This window comes from Primulina huaijiensis, chromosome 9 (assembly GCF_012295235.1).
Source record: "Primulina huaijiensis isolate GDHJ02 chromosome 9, ASM1229523v2, whole genome shotgun sequence".
Lineage (NCBI taxonomy): Eukaryota > Viridiplantae > Streptophyta > Magnoliopsida > Lamiales > Gesneriaceae > Primulina > Primulina huaijiensis.
In genome coordinates this window covers 12,292,414-12,308,114 of record NC_133314.1, presented here as the reverse complement: position 1 = coordinate 12,308,114, position 15,701 = coordinate 12,292,414, and the positions used below count along the sequence as shown (strand labels likewise).

At 40.8% G+C, this 15,701-nt stretch overlaps 1 pseudogene; it reads left to right on the top strand.

Moving 5' to 3' along the window:
• LOC140983876 (regulator of nonsense transcripts 1 homolog) overlaps positions 1-15,701 on the top strand; it is a 58,624-nt pseudogene that overhangs the window by 3,552 nt on the left and 39,371 nt on the right.

The following is a 15,701-nucleotide window of genomic DNA, read 5'->3' as shown; positions in this document are numbered from 1 at the left end:
ACTAGGTTTTTAAAATTTGTGTTGATTACAACTTAAAAATGTTGAGTGACGCACCTGGACCGTTTTTTCAACGCCTCAACCCACCTCGATCGCTTGCCCCGCCTGCCCGCCGTCGTAAAGCTTGGACCGTCTAAAACAGCCACCTCATGCGTAGGCGGGGCGGTCGAGGGCCGCCTACCACCTCGACCTCCATTTAGATCATTGGTAACCATTTTGATTCGAGAATGCGTGGTTGTAACATATTAGCTTTAAATTTGCAGTTTCATCTTGGTGTAACAACGCAGATCTTCAGCGTTGGGAGGGGTACAAATTTATGAGAAAACTTAAAGCCATTGAAAGTGATCTTTTGTTACGGAATAAAGAGGTTTTCAAGAACGTAGGAACGAGACATGCGAAGCTAGAAAATAAAATTCAACTGTCGGATGAGCAAGAAAATGGAGGGGCAGTGGTTAGATGAGTTAGCAATCGAGAGGGAAGCAAAATGTGCACTATAGAAATGCTAGTGTGTCAAAGGAACCATAAAGGATAATAAAAAAGCTAAAATGAAATTGTTGAGAGAAGGGGATCATAACACAATTTTTTCATTCCCTATTAAAACATTGTTGGAGCAGGGCATCTATTGACAAATTGGGGTTGGTGGATGGGTCGGTAACATTTGATGGTGAGCAGAATTTTTCAGAAAATTATTTGAAAACTTGTGAAAGGGGTTGGGGCATAGGAGTGGAACGGTTCTCTATCGATGGTGAGTATAGACTCTGGAGTAGAGTTGGAGAGACCGTTTTCAGATGATCAGATTGAGCAGTGTTTGAGAGTGACAGAGAAAAGGCTCCGGGCCCAGATAATTTTACATTGACATTTTATCAAGAGTGTTGAGATATCGTAAAAAGAGATTTGATGAAGGGTTTTGATGAGTTTTTTAAAGGAGGTGTTATGAATGGTATTACCAATGAGGCATACATTTGTTTGATACCGAAGAAACAAGATTTAGTCAAGGTAAAAGACTTTAGGCCTATAAGCTTGACAACCAGCTTGTATAAGATTATTGGAAAGGTCTTGTCAAGTAAATTGAAGAAAGGTTTAACCATCATAATAGCATAGACTCGGTGATTTTATTGAATGAAGACATATTCTTGTTTTATAGCGAATGAGGTGGTGGAGGAGTTGAGTTGTAAAACAAAGAAGGAGGGAGTGGGTGTTTAAGGTAGATTTGAGAAGGTTTATGGTAATGTGGATCGAGGCTTTTTGGATTATGTTTTGCTGAAAGAGGGGTTTGGAGAGAGATGGCACAAGTGGATTTGGGGTTGTGTGTCAATTGTTTCATTTTCAATTCTTATTGGTAGGCCAAGAGGTAAAGTTGGGGTATGCAAGTGAGTAGACAGAAAGTAGAGATGTCACACATTCAATTTACTGATAATACTTTGTTATTTATCAACAATGAAAGACATCTGCGGTTTTTTGTAACGTTTTTGAAATCATTTTGTCAAATATCAGGATTAAAAATCAATATGGATAAGAGTGCCTTGTTAGGCATCAATTGTAAAGAAGAAGAAAAAGAAGGGTCAGCTCGAGAGATTGGTCGTGGGATGGAAAGTTGGCTAGTTGGAATAATGCATTTTTTGTCGTGGGGGGAAGATTAACTTGACTTTCTGTAGTGTTGAAAGCGATGCCAATATACTTCATGTCTCGATTTGGAGTCCCAAGGGGTATATAGGAGATTATGGAGAGGACTACTGTGACGTACCGTACATTTACTACTTAATATTTGCGGAAAAATCAAAAATTTTCTTAAATGTAAACATCCATACGGTCGTCAACTCATCGTGCATAAAAAAATATATCTTTGAAATCATCCGTCACCAATAAAATTTTGCTAAACGAAAAGCTTTCTCAAAACATCTCGCAACAAAACATAAAATCAGAGTATTAATATTTTCATGCTTAAAATCTTAAAATAACGTGGGCGGTCCTCGGGTCTAGCCTTCCGCTCAGTCCAAGCCTGCTCCTTGGTCCCCACCTCCTGTCTCCTCATGTACATCCTCACCTGCATCGATCAAGTCTAGTGAGTCTAAAGACTCAACAAGTATAAACTAGAAGTAGCGAATACTACGTAATAAAACAACACGCAACTTCAAAATAGAGCATACATACTGAAAACTTGAACGTGCGTATTAAAAACTTGAACACACGTACATACATACTTAGACGTGCCATAACTTAAACTTTGCATAAACATGTTGCATACTTGAACATACTTGAACATACATAGCTTCATCATTTTGCGTAGAGAATGTTTCAAAGCAAGTGACCCATAACATAATTCGCCTGATCAGACTAAACCACAGTACTGGGCTGATAGGGACGTATCCACTGCCACATACATGAGATCCCCGTTCATAATTTAACGGGCTGATTGCTCCCCGTTCACTTTCCAATCTCGATCTAAACCCGTTCATAATTTAACGGGCGGATTGGTCTCCGTTCATAATTTAACGCTTTCCAATCCTAAACATAATTTAGTCACAAGACATTTAGCATACCTCAAAAACTTGAAAATATTTTCTTTGCACGTCAACATACTTACTTGGCGTTGAGGGATTCGTTGGACTTCGATTAGGGCCGTTGCTGCACATACTGACGTGAATTCAAAGCTTAACTTGTATAACTTAGACGTAAATATTATGCTTACTTACGAGCTCATTCAATTTCTTAGGACGTTCTAAAATTCCCATGACTCGACCTTATAAAGCATCGTACTAAACCATGACATCACCCACAAAGCATACTATAAATTTTTCCCAAAATGTGAAGGACACGGACCCTGTGCCTACATCCGTGTATGGGTCCGTGTAGGTTCGGGCAAGAAGGACTTTGAAAAGAAGGGTGGACACGGACCCCGTGTCAGGGTCCGTGTAGGGGTCCGAGTAGCCTCGTAAATTTTGACACCGAAAAGAAACAAAGGCACGGACCCCGTGCCCTGGTCCGTGTGGGGGTCCGTGTCGGCACGCAAAAATGACACTGAGGAGGAAACAAAGGCACGGACCCCGTGCCAGGGTCCGTCCATGGGCCCGTGTACCTGCGGGACAAGCCAACATACGAAAATTCTGAACAGGTTTTGCTTAACAGTCTAGACTCAATCGAACGGACCATGAATCGACACCACGAGGCCATCTTAGGATACTACATCAATGACTCGAACCTATACGATTGTCCCCAACGCAACCACATGTCCCAAATAACTCAATACTCCATAAACAAAACCTTTGACAGAAAATGGTTTACACAACTACTCGTTCTCCCAAGAGCCTAACGACGTGAAACGACACACCAATATACATCCCAACGTCATGCTAAATATACCTAGACGCAGCAACGATCACCCGACGATCCCCAACGAAGCCTGCAACCATTAAACTTCAAGAACGCATCAACATCATAATTTTCTGAAAACGCAGTTTGAGCAGTTTCACAAAAAACACCATAACTCACTAAATTTTTATCCAAATAACTCGAATTGTATATCAAATCGAAGGTATCAAAAAGTTCTACAATCTTTGCGTTGAACGTTTTTCCAGAAAAGCAATAGAAAAATCACAGTATTTGAATTGACAGCAAAAACGTAAAATTTGTGACCAAAATCGTTACAAAATTTATCTAAACATGATTGCTCAAACTTCTATACGTCACACATATATTTTACACATAAATAACAACACAACGCATACTACGACAAGATCGATGCAGAAATAACAGAATATACGTGCCTTTTTTATGATAAACTTTACCGAAACGGCGATACCGAAGCGGAGAAAGAAGCGAGGTTAATCCGGGACGAACGTGGCTCGATTTTCCTTGCGATAAAATCGCCGAGAACTTGCTGGAAAATAAAGGGGAAGGGGGCGGCAGCTTGTTCTCTCAAGAACCCTAAGTTTTCTTTTCTCAAAATAATAAAATCTGAATGAAATATGTGTGTGTGCTTTGATCGGCTCTAGGTGTGTGTAAAAGTGTGTAAAGCGTGTAATGTGTGTGTGTGTCGTGAGTTGGGTAGGCAATTTAGGGAAAATTATTGCTTAATGCAATAATTAACTTGCTAATCAAGGTGCTAATTACAAAGGTTAACTGAATTAACGATTAATTAAAATATTACCCCTACCCGTCTTTAAGTAAAAAAATCTAGTAGAGAAAAAGTAAGGTGCACACTAGCAAAACTTTAAAAGTTTTTAAAAAAATTGTTAAAATCACTAAGTAAATAACTTAGGCTTTAAGATACTAACAACTAAATAAATTAGTTAAAATTCACCGAACTGCAACTTAAAAATAAAATACCACATTTAAAATTGCCAAAAATCGTCACCGGTCTTTTCCTCGATCCCGCCTCGAATAATCGCCTGAAACATGAACTCGAAAAGCATTTTAATGTGCATCGCATAAACATAAATAATTTAAAAGAATGCATTTAAATAAGTCATGCATGGCTATCACCCATTTAAGTTTAAATAAATGGTTTAATAATTAAATAAATGCATGGGTTATACGTGTAATGAATTTGGGCACTACATTTCCTCCCCCACTTATAAAAATTTCAACCTCGAAATCAAGTCTTACCAAACAACTCCGGGTAGCGAAGTCTCATATCTGCCTCTGACTCCCAAGTGGCCTCTTCCACTGTTTGGTTTAGCCACCGGACTTTGACTAGCTTAGTCACCTTGTTCCGAAGTCTACGCTCCTGTCTGTCTAGGATTTGGACGGGTCTTTCCTCGTAAGACAGATCTGGAGCCAACTGTAACGGCTCGTAGCTCAGAACATGCGAAGGATTAGCTAGGTACTTTCTCAGCATCGAGACATGGAACACGTTGTGTACCCCGGCCAGATTCGGCGGAATGGCTACACGATAAGCTAGTGTCCCAACTCTGTCAAGAATCTCAAATGGTCCAATAAATCTCGGACTGAGCTTGCCTCTCTTCCCAAATCTCATTACACCCTTCATAGGTGCTATCTTGACAAAGACGTGATCACCAACGGCAAACTCTAGATCTCTTCTCCTCTTATCAGCATAGCTCTTCTGACGGCTCTGGGCGGTCTTCATTCTGTCCCGAATCTTGACCACCACATCTGCAGTCTGCAGAACTATCTCTGGACCAAGTTCTGCTCTCTCACCAACCTCATCCCAGTGAATCGGTGATCTGCACTTCCTTCCGTACAATGCCTCATAGGGAGCCATACCAATGGATGCTTGAAAACTGTTGTTGTATGTAAACTCCACTAGAGGTAGTTTCGATTCCCACGTCCCTTGGAAATCGATCATACATGCTCCCAATAGATCCTCTAAGATCTGAATCACTCGCTCCGACTGGCCATCTGTCTGCGTGTGAAAAGCTGTACTGAATTGCAGCTTCGTCCCCATAGTTGCATGTAGGCTCTTCCAGAATGAAGATGTAAACCTTGGGTCCCTGTCGGACACAATAGTAACTGGGATCCCATGCAATCGAACGATCTCCCTTATATAAAGCTCCGCATACTGCGACATGGAGAAAGTCGTCTTCACTGGCAAGAAGTGCGCTGACTTAGTGAGTCGATCCACTATGACCCAAATAGCATTAAAACCTCTAATTGACTTTGGCAACCCAACGACGAAGTCCATAGTGATATTCTCCCATTTTCACTCGGGGATAGGGAGTGGCTTAAGCATTCCTACTATCCTCTGATGCTCTGCCTTCACCTGCTGGCAAGTGAGGCATTCAGACACAAATCTGTGTATGTCTCTCTTCATCCTTGGCCACCAATACATGATCTGCAGGTCTTTGTACATCTTGGTACCTCCTGGGTGGATTGAATACGGAGATGCATGTGCCTCTGTTAAGATATCTTCTCTGATCGAATCTACATTAGGCACCCACATTCTTCCCTTGTATCTCACAATACCGTCTGACACTGAGTAGAGCATACTGCCCTTGGCTTCATTTTTCAGTCTCCACTTCTGTAACTGTTCATCTGAGGACTGTCCTTGATGGATATGGTCTAGCAAATCAGACTTGACTGTCAGATTAGATAGTCTGGGAGCTCTGCCCTTACGATAAATCTCTAGACCAAATTTCTGAATCTCGGACTGAAAAGGTCTCTGCTATGACAACTGTGCTATGATTGCGACTTTTCTGCTCAGGGCGTTTGCCACAACGTTAGCCTTTCCCGGATGGTAGCTAATTTCTCAGTCGTAGTCTTTTACCAGCTCTAACCACCGTCTCTGTCTCATATTCAGTTCTTTCTGCGTGGAGAAATACTTGAGACTTTTGTGATCAGTGAAAATCTGACATTTCTCGCCGTACAGGTAGTGTCTCAAAATCTTCAACGCAAACACAACGGCGGCTAACTCCAGGTCATGCGTCAGATAGTTCCTCTCATGCACTTTCAACTGCCCGGAAGCATAGGCTATAACCCGACCCTGCTGCATCAACACTGCGCCTAACCCGAGCTTAGATGCATTGGTGTATAGCACAAAATCCCCTTGCACTGTCGGCATGGCTAACACAGGTGCTGAAATAAGAGCTTGCTTCAAAGTGTCAAAGCTCTTCTGGCATTTGTCACTCCACGCGAATTTAGCATTCTTCTTGGCCAGTGAAGTGAGTGGCACTGCTATCGACGAAAATCCCTGGATGAACTTACGGTAGTAACCGGCTAAACCCAAAAAGCTGCGGATTTCTGATGCATTCTTCGGCTCAAACCAATCTTTAACGGCTGCCACCTTGGCTGGATCCACCTCAATTCCACTGCTAGATATTATATGCCCCAAAAACGCTACTTTCTCCAACCAAAATTCACAATTACTGAACTTCGCAAATAGCTTGCGACTCTGCAAAGTCTGCAAAACTGTCTTGAAGTGCTGACTGTGCTCCTCATGACTTTTCGAGTAAATGAGAATGTCGTCGATAAATACTATGACGAACTGATCAAGGTAAGGCTGAAATACTCGGTTCATGAAGTCCATGAAAATTGCTGGAGCATTAGTCAATCCAAATGGCATCACTAAGAACTCGTAATGCCCATATCTAGTCCTGAAGGCCGTTTTGTGAACATCTGCATCTTTCACCTTCAGCTGGTGATACTTTGATCGAAGATCTATCTTAGAGAACACTGTAGCTCCCTGCAACTGGTCGAACAAGTCTTTGATTCTAGGAAGTGGGTATTTGTTCTTGATCGTTACCTTGTTCAATTCTCGTTAATCGATGCACAGCCTCATACTCCCATCCTTCTTCTTTACAAAAAGCATTGGTGCGCCCCAAGGCGAGCAACTAGGGCGGATAAATTCCTTGTCGAGAAGCTCCTGAATCTGCTGCTTGAGTTCTAACATCTCAGCTGGAGCTAATCGGCACAGTGCCTTTGAGATTGGCACTGTGCCTGGCATGAGCTCAATTGCAAACTCCACCTCTCTCTCTAGTGGAAGACCTGTGACGTCATCAGGAAAGACGTCTGGGAAGTCTCTGACTACTGGCACCTCTGATAAAGACGGAGTGGGTATGTCAGATGCAGAAATAATGCTGGCCAAGAAGGCCTGACACCCCTTGGGAATGAGTCTCTGTGCCTGCATGCAAGAGATCATGCGTGGAAAACTCCTCCATCTAGCTTGTTCGAATAGAAACTGCTCCATGCCCAATGGCCTAACTAACACTGACCTCTTCCGGAAGTCGATAAGGACTCTATTCTTAGTCAGCCAGTCCATTCTCAAAATAATGTCGAATCACGGCATCGGCAAGACGATAAAGTCGGCATATGCTAGGTGGCCGTGCAATTCCAGATCAATGTCTCTGACCACACTAGTAGCTGACAGCTCTTCCCCTGATGGAACTGTTACTGAATAATTCACATCGAGTCCTATGGACTTGATGTCCAAGTGACTAGCGAATGTCTCTGATATGAATGAGTGGGTGGCTCCTGAATCTATCAAGGCCTGTGTGGCTATTCTCTTAATGAAAATATTTCCTAAGAGACGTTAGCACACGCAAAACTTACATTCCCAAATATTCTAACATTAACCTCAAACATAGCAGAAAATTACTATCGCAAATCACTCAAAATATTACTAGCACCTTAAAAATCCCAAATAAAATCCACATGCAAGGCAAAATAATACTGAACTTGGGTAGAAAATTTTATCGGTTAGCAAAGTCGTGTCTGGATTCGCCTCCTATGCATGCATGGCGAATACTCTGCCCTGATTCGGATGCTTCCACTGTGGGCACTCCTTTAGCATGTGGTCACTGGCTCCACACTTGAAGCACTTGCCTGATCCATATAAGCATTGCCCTGGATGCTGGCGGTTGCACTTAGGACATACCGGGAAAATAACGGGCTTCTGAGGTGCCCCTTGCTGCTGAATTGGACCCTTGCCCTTCGGCGGTCCCTGATAAGGTTTCTTCCCTGGTGGCCCTTGGTACGGCCTCTTGTGCTGGGGTCGCTGATGCTAATGATGCGGCTGTTGGTGCGGTGGTGCCTGGTAGGGCCTCTTGCCCAACCTGTCAGCATCAATATCCCGCTGGTCTTGTTCTGCCGCCAAAGCCCTAGATACGGCGACTGCATAAGAAGTGGGGCCAGCTACACTCACATCACGGCGCAAGATTGGCCGCAATCCATCCAAGAAATGTCTCAGCTTTGCCTGGACATCATTCAAAATGAGGGGTACGAAGTAACACCCCCTCTCAAACCTCCTAACAAACTCTGCAACACTGCTGTCTCCTTGTCGCAGCGTCATAAATTCCCTAGTCAGTCTGGATCCTACTTCCTCAGTGAAGTACTTGGCGAAGAACACTTCCTTTAATCCAGTCCAAGACAAGGTCTGCAAGTTAACTGCCACCGACGCACTCTCCCACCATAGTCTAGCGTTCTTTGACAGAAGGAACGTGGCACACCTGACCCTATCAGCATCGGTCAGTTCCATAAAATCAAAGATTACCTCGATGGACTTAATCCATCCTTCCGCTATCATCGGGTCAGTGGTACCCGAGAACTCCTTTGGACTCATCCTTCTGAACCTATCGTAGACAGCCTCAGTTCTGGGCCTCTCCCCTGCACCCACTGCTGCAGCCTGGTTCCCCGCAAACTGCGCGAAGAACTGCGTCATACCTGCAAGCATCTGCGCCTGCATATCCGGAGATGGACGAGGAGGAGTGACCCTCTCCTCATCGCGATGCTCTCTATTCTCATCCCTAACTTCCCGGTTAATCAGACGTCTGGGAGGCATACTGTTCCAACAATTTACCCAACACGTAAACCCAATATGCATGAATATAATAACAATATCATAAGATGCACGAAATTTAACTTAAAACATGGACATGCTGAAATCATGATTCAATTCTAACTATATACATAATGCAAAATTTTAAAACTCACAGACTTGAGGTGTGACTTCGAGAGCTTCTTGCGATTGGCAGTAGACATAACCCTTTGCAAGAACACCGCTCTGATACCAACTGTGACGTACCTCACATTTACTACTTAATATTTGCGGAAAAATAAAAAATTTTCTTAAATGTAAACATTCATACGGTCGTCAACTCATCGTGCATAAAAAAATATATATCTTTGAAATCATCCGTCACCAATAAAAATTTTGCTAAACGAAAAGCTTGCTCAAAAGATCTCGCAACAAAACATAAAATCAAAGTATTAATATTTTCATGCTTAAAATCTTAAAATAACGTGGGCGGTCCTCGGGTCTAGCCTTCCGCTCAGTCCAAGCCTGCTCCTTGGTCCCCACTTCCTGTCACCTCATGAACATCCTCACCTGCATCGATCAAGTCTAGTGAGTCTAAAGACTCAACACGTATAAACTGGAAGTAGCGAATACTACGTAATAAAACCACACGCAACTTCAAAATAGAGCATACATACTGAAAACTTGAACGTGCGTATTAAAAACTTGAACACACGTACATACATACTTAGATGTGCCATAACTTAAACTTTGCATAAACATGCTGCATACTTGAACATACTTGAACATACATAGCTTCATCATTTTGCGTAGAGAATGTTTCAAAGCAAGTGACCCATAACATAATTCGCCTGATCAGACTAAACCACAGTACTAGGCTGACAAGGACGTATCCACTGCAACATACATGAGATCTCCGTTCATAATTTAACGGGTTGATTGGTCCCCGTTCATAATTTAACGCTTTCCAATCTCGATCTAAACCCGTTCATTATTTAACGGGCGGATTGGTCTCCGTTCATAATTTAACGCTTTCCAATCCTAAACATAATTTGGTCACAAGACATTTAGCATACCTCAAAAACTTGAAAATATTTTCTTTGCACGTCAACATACTTACTTGGCGTTTAGGGATTCGTTGGACTTCGATTAGGGCCGTTGCTGCACATACTAACGTGAATTCAAAGCTTAACTTGTATAACTTAGACGTAAATATTATGCTTACTTACGAGCTCATTCAATTTCTTAGGAAGTTCTAAAATTCCCATGACTCGACCTTATAAAGCATCGTACTAAACCATGACATCACCCTCAAAGCATACTATAAAATTTTCCCAAAATGTGAAGGACACGGACCCCGTGCCTACATCCGTGTATGTGTCCGTGTAGGTTCGGGTTAGAAGGACTTTGAAAAGAAGGTTGGACACGGACCCCGTGTCAGGGTCCGTGTAGGGGTCCGGGTAGCCTCACAAATTTTGACACCGAAAAGAAACAAAGGCACGGACCCCGTGCCCTGGTCCGTGTGGGGTCCATGTCGGCACGTAAAAATGACACTGACGAGGAAACAAAGGCACGGACCCCGTGCCAGGGTCCGTCCATGGGTCCGTGTACCTGCAGGACAAGCCAACATACGAAAATTCTGAACATGTTTTGCTTAACAGCCTAGACTCGATCGAACGGACCATGAATCGACACCACGAGGCCATCTTAGGATACTACATCAATGACTCGAACCTATACGATTGTCCCCAACGCAACCACATGTCCCAACTAACTCAATACTCCATAAACAAAACCTTTGACAGAAAATGGTTTACACGACTACTCGTTCTCCCAAGAGCCGAACGACGTGAAACGACACACCAGTATACATCCCAACGTCATGCTAGATATACCTAGATGCAGCAACGATCACCCAACGAAGCCTGCAACCATTAAACTTCAAGAACACATCAACATCATAATTTTCTGAAAACGCAGTTTGAGCAGTCCTACAAAAAAACCATAACTCACTTAATTTTTATTCAAATAACTCGAATTTTATATCAAATCGAAGGTATCAAAAAGTTCTACAATTTTTGCGTTGAAAGTTTTTCCAGAAAAATGACCGAAAAATCACAGTATTTGAATTGACAGCAAAAACGTAAAATTTGTGATCCAAAATCGTTTCAAAATTTATCTAAACATGATTGCTCAAAATTCTACACGTCACACATATATTTTACACATAAATAACAACACAACGCATACTATGACAAGATCGATTCAGAAATAACAGAATATATGTGCCTTTTTGATGATAAACTTTACCGAAACGGCGATACCGAAGCGGAGAAAGAAGCGAGGTTAATCCGGGACGAACGTGGCTCGATTTTCCTTGCAATAAAATCGCCGAGAACTTGCTGGAAAATAAAGGGGAAGGGGGCGGCTGCTTGTTTTCTCGAGAACCCTAAATTTTCTTTTCTCAAAATAGTAAAAGCTGAATGAAATATGTGTGTGTGCTTTGATCGGCTCTAGGTGTGTGTAAAAGTGTGTAAAGCATGTAGTGTGTGTGTGTGTCATGAGTTGGGTAGGCAATTTAGGGAAAATTATTGCTTAATGCAATAATTAACATGCTAATCAAGGTGCTAATTACAAAGGTTAACTCAATTAACGATTAATTAAAATATTACCCCTACCCATCTTTTAGTAAAAAACTAGTAGAGAAAAAATAAGGTGCACACTAGCAAAACTTTAAAAGTTTTTAAAAAAATTGTTAAAATCACTAAGTAAATAACTTAGGCTTTAAGATTCTAACAACTAAATAAATTAGTTAAAATTCCCCCAACTTCAACTTAAAAATAAAATATCACATTTAAAATTGCCAAAAATCGTCACCGGTCTTTTCTTCGATCCCGCCTCGAATAATCGCCTCAAACATGAACTCGAAAAGCATTTTAACGTGCATCGTATAAACATAAATAATTTAAAAGAATGCATTTAAATAAGTCATGCATGTCTAACACCCATTTAAGTTTAAATAAATGGTTTTATAATTAAATAAATACATGGGTTATACGTGTACTGAATTTGGGCACTACAACTACGAGGCATTTTCCAAGGGATGGAGGTTCACATTGTCATATAGTAGCGTGGGAACAAAGCTGTAAACTGAAAGAAAGAAGGGTTTGAGTATAAGAAACATTTGTGTGAGGAATAAAGGCCTTCTGGGGAAATGGTCGTGGAGGTGTTCTGTTGAGGAGGACTCGTTTTGGAAGAATGTTATTGCAAGCAAATACAGTTGACAAGAAAATGGGTGGGACGCAAGTCTAGTAAAATATGGTACATTTAAAAGCCCATGGAAGTTTATCTCGAGAATATTCCCTATTTTTCACAAGTTAATGAGAGTAGTGGTTAGAGGGGGCAACAAGATCAGGTTTTGGGAGGATATATGGTGGGTGGATTATTTTTTTAAGGATCTTTATCCTATTTTATTTCTGTTATAATTGCTTCATAACAAATTCATTTGCCATTTTATCCCGTTGGAGAGTTTTTCTACTTTTTCTCATGTTTCCTGGGTGTTGCATCTACGGAGAGACCTAAGGGATGGGGAAGTCAATTAATTGAGCTCTTTGCTAAATGTCTTTAGAGAGAGTCAGATTGGTTGAATGGATTGATGATATTAGGGTTTGGGATGAGGATCCTTCATGATTATTCTCTTTCTATGAGTCATTCTTTCGGATAAGTGGCGTGCCTTTATTTTCTCTGTTTCATACCCGTTTTGATCTCACCAAAGGTTCAAGTCTTCTCATGGACCGCGGTGCTGGGTAAGCTACCAACTTGTGAAATGTTGCAAAAGAGCTCGCCTTTGTCTGGTTCTGTGTCCGAGTTGGTGTATTTTGTGTCGGAAAGCGATGGATAATCTGGATAATTTGTTTATTCATCGTTCTTTCACAACTTGTCTTTGGTTCAGAGCTTTGGAAGAGATGAGTTTGGTTTGTATAGTTTCTAAATCTTCACATCTTCACACGACTATTTGCTACAGATCTGGGACGCGATCTTGGCGGGAACGGTATAATTTTTTGGACAATGATAGTTTATTGTAATTGGGATAAGTATGATTCAAGTGGAACAGAAGAACTTTTGAATGTTTTGAAGAGTCGATTAATGAACGTTGGACAATATTAAGATTCGGACATTTAGTTGGATTGGGAAACATTTAGAGTTTAAGAATTTTTCGATCTCAGATTTATTGAGGCACTGGAATTATATATGTTGATTTGAGTAGGACTTTTGTCTTTTCTTTTTGTTTTTGTGCGAATCAGTTGTTTGCCATCTGTAATTATTTACTTTTATTAATTAATATATTATAATTTCCTATATAAAAAATAAAAAAATGGGAATGAACTTGTCTCTGGCATTGTTTTGTATTTTCTCTTTTCCACATTTTGTCACGTCCCCTCTCCATCGTGCTCAGCTAGCAGGGTTAGTAAAAAGATGATGGTGACCTTTGAATACTCAAGTTTTGGATTCCTCTATTATAGAAGTTATTGCCTTTGCTAGTTTTATTTAAAATCAAAGCAGAAACAATTTCTCTAATGTATGGGTAGTATATACTTCTATATTTCTGTCCCAAAATGTGTCTCCACTTTTATGTATAAAGTGTTCACCTTCTATATATCATGTTTCTGTGCTTATTTCCCCCCTCCTTTTCCAATCTAGTCATAAGAGCTAATGACAAACGGAGGCATTCGTTGGACTAGGAACATGTAATTATAAACACCCATGGTTGTCAAAAACGCATGAAGCGCGTGCAGAAGCAATGTACAGAGCGCACGACATCCGTGAAGCGTGCATCAGAGAAAAACAGCCTTCTAAAAATATTCTGACCGGGGGGAGCTGTTTATTTAAAAAAGGAGTGGAGGAAACCCTGACATCATGTTGCCTCTTCCCCGCATTGCCTCTGCCCCACGTCTCCCTTGTCCTATACCCACGCATTTTAATATTTGATAATTGGAAGATGGTGATGATTTCAATATTTGGAATCCAATGTTTCATATTTAAAAAAAACGATTTTTTTTTCCTATTCGAATATTTTTTTATCGTGCTTGATTTCCATTAAGCTTGTGTTTCGTTTTGTGCTTAAAGCCCTTGCAAACTTGAGCACTTTAAACAAAGGCTAAGTGGTGCTTCTTAGTTTCAGTTAATGGTGATCAAGCATCAACTTGTTGGATTAGCATACTCATTATGGAATTCTTAGTTGTGTTTAACTATAATAATCTTTTTAAATATCCGGTAATCTTGCATTTGATTTATGTTGTATCAGCTTAATAATGCAACACCATGTTATTTTTGTCTTTATCTTGTATGATTGGAACCTTAAAACCCCTCGTTTTTGATCTTCCAGGTTCAGTATCAGATGCATCCTGCCCTTTCAGAGCTTCCCTCTAACAGCTTTTATGAAGGTACTCTTCAAAATGGGGTGAAAATTAACGAGAGGCAATCACCAGGCATAGACTTCCCTAGGCTTGTGCCAAATCGTCCCATGTTTTTCTATGTCCAGGTATATTCAGTTGTTTACTTTCATATGGATTAGAGTTGCTTCAAACATTGTTTTGCATTCTTTTATGAACATGTTACTGTAGGTTGTGGAAGAAAAATTTCTTGGTTTATGACATTTAATGCAGAAAGAGAGGTTTTTTTAGTCATTTTTCCTTAATTAATTGGTGCTGCATTTCTTTACTTCATTTCAGTAAGAAGTCTTTACATTTTTTATCTTCCCATTTGCATGATCTTCTTTCGTTGTTTTTTCATGTATTCTCCAAGAGTTTATTCAAACCTTTTTGGTTGCTTCTCTAGATGGGACAAGAGGAGATAAGTTCAAGTGGAACATCCTACCTAAATAGGACTGAGGCTGCAAATGTTGAGAAAATCGTGACTTCATTTTTTAAAAGTGGTGTAGTTCCTAGTCAGGTTCTGTATAGACTTCTCCATTATTCAGGTTTCTTGTGTAGTTCTATGTCGATGTTGAGATTGTCTCTTGGTGTCCTACAAATTGGTATTATAACCCCATATGAAGGCCAGCGGGCATACATTGTGAATTATATGTCTAGCAATGGTGCTTTACGACAGCAACTATACAAAGAAATCGAGGTAAATATAATATTAGGTTTTACTCATTTGGGAAATTTTTCCGAGTTAAAAGGTGACTTGATTAGTCCTATTCAGGTGGCTAGTGTAGATTCATTTCAGGGAAGGGAAAAAGACTACATAATTTTGTCTTGCGTAAGGAGTAATGAACACCAGTTAGGGGCTTCTCATGTAGAATAATCACTTCTCTGTATATGTCATATATTTTCAACTGTGGGATCTTGTGTGTTATTTCCGATATGGGTACAAATTATGGTTGACTTCAAAATGTTATGCATCATGATTTGCTGGAGATGCCTACTCACAGGACTGGGTTACATACTAGTTACTGTGCATTGGAGTGAGGATATTGCGACGTCTGGCAATC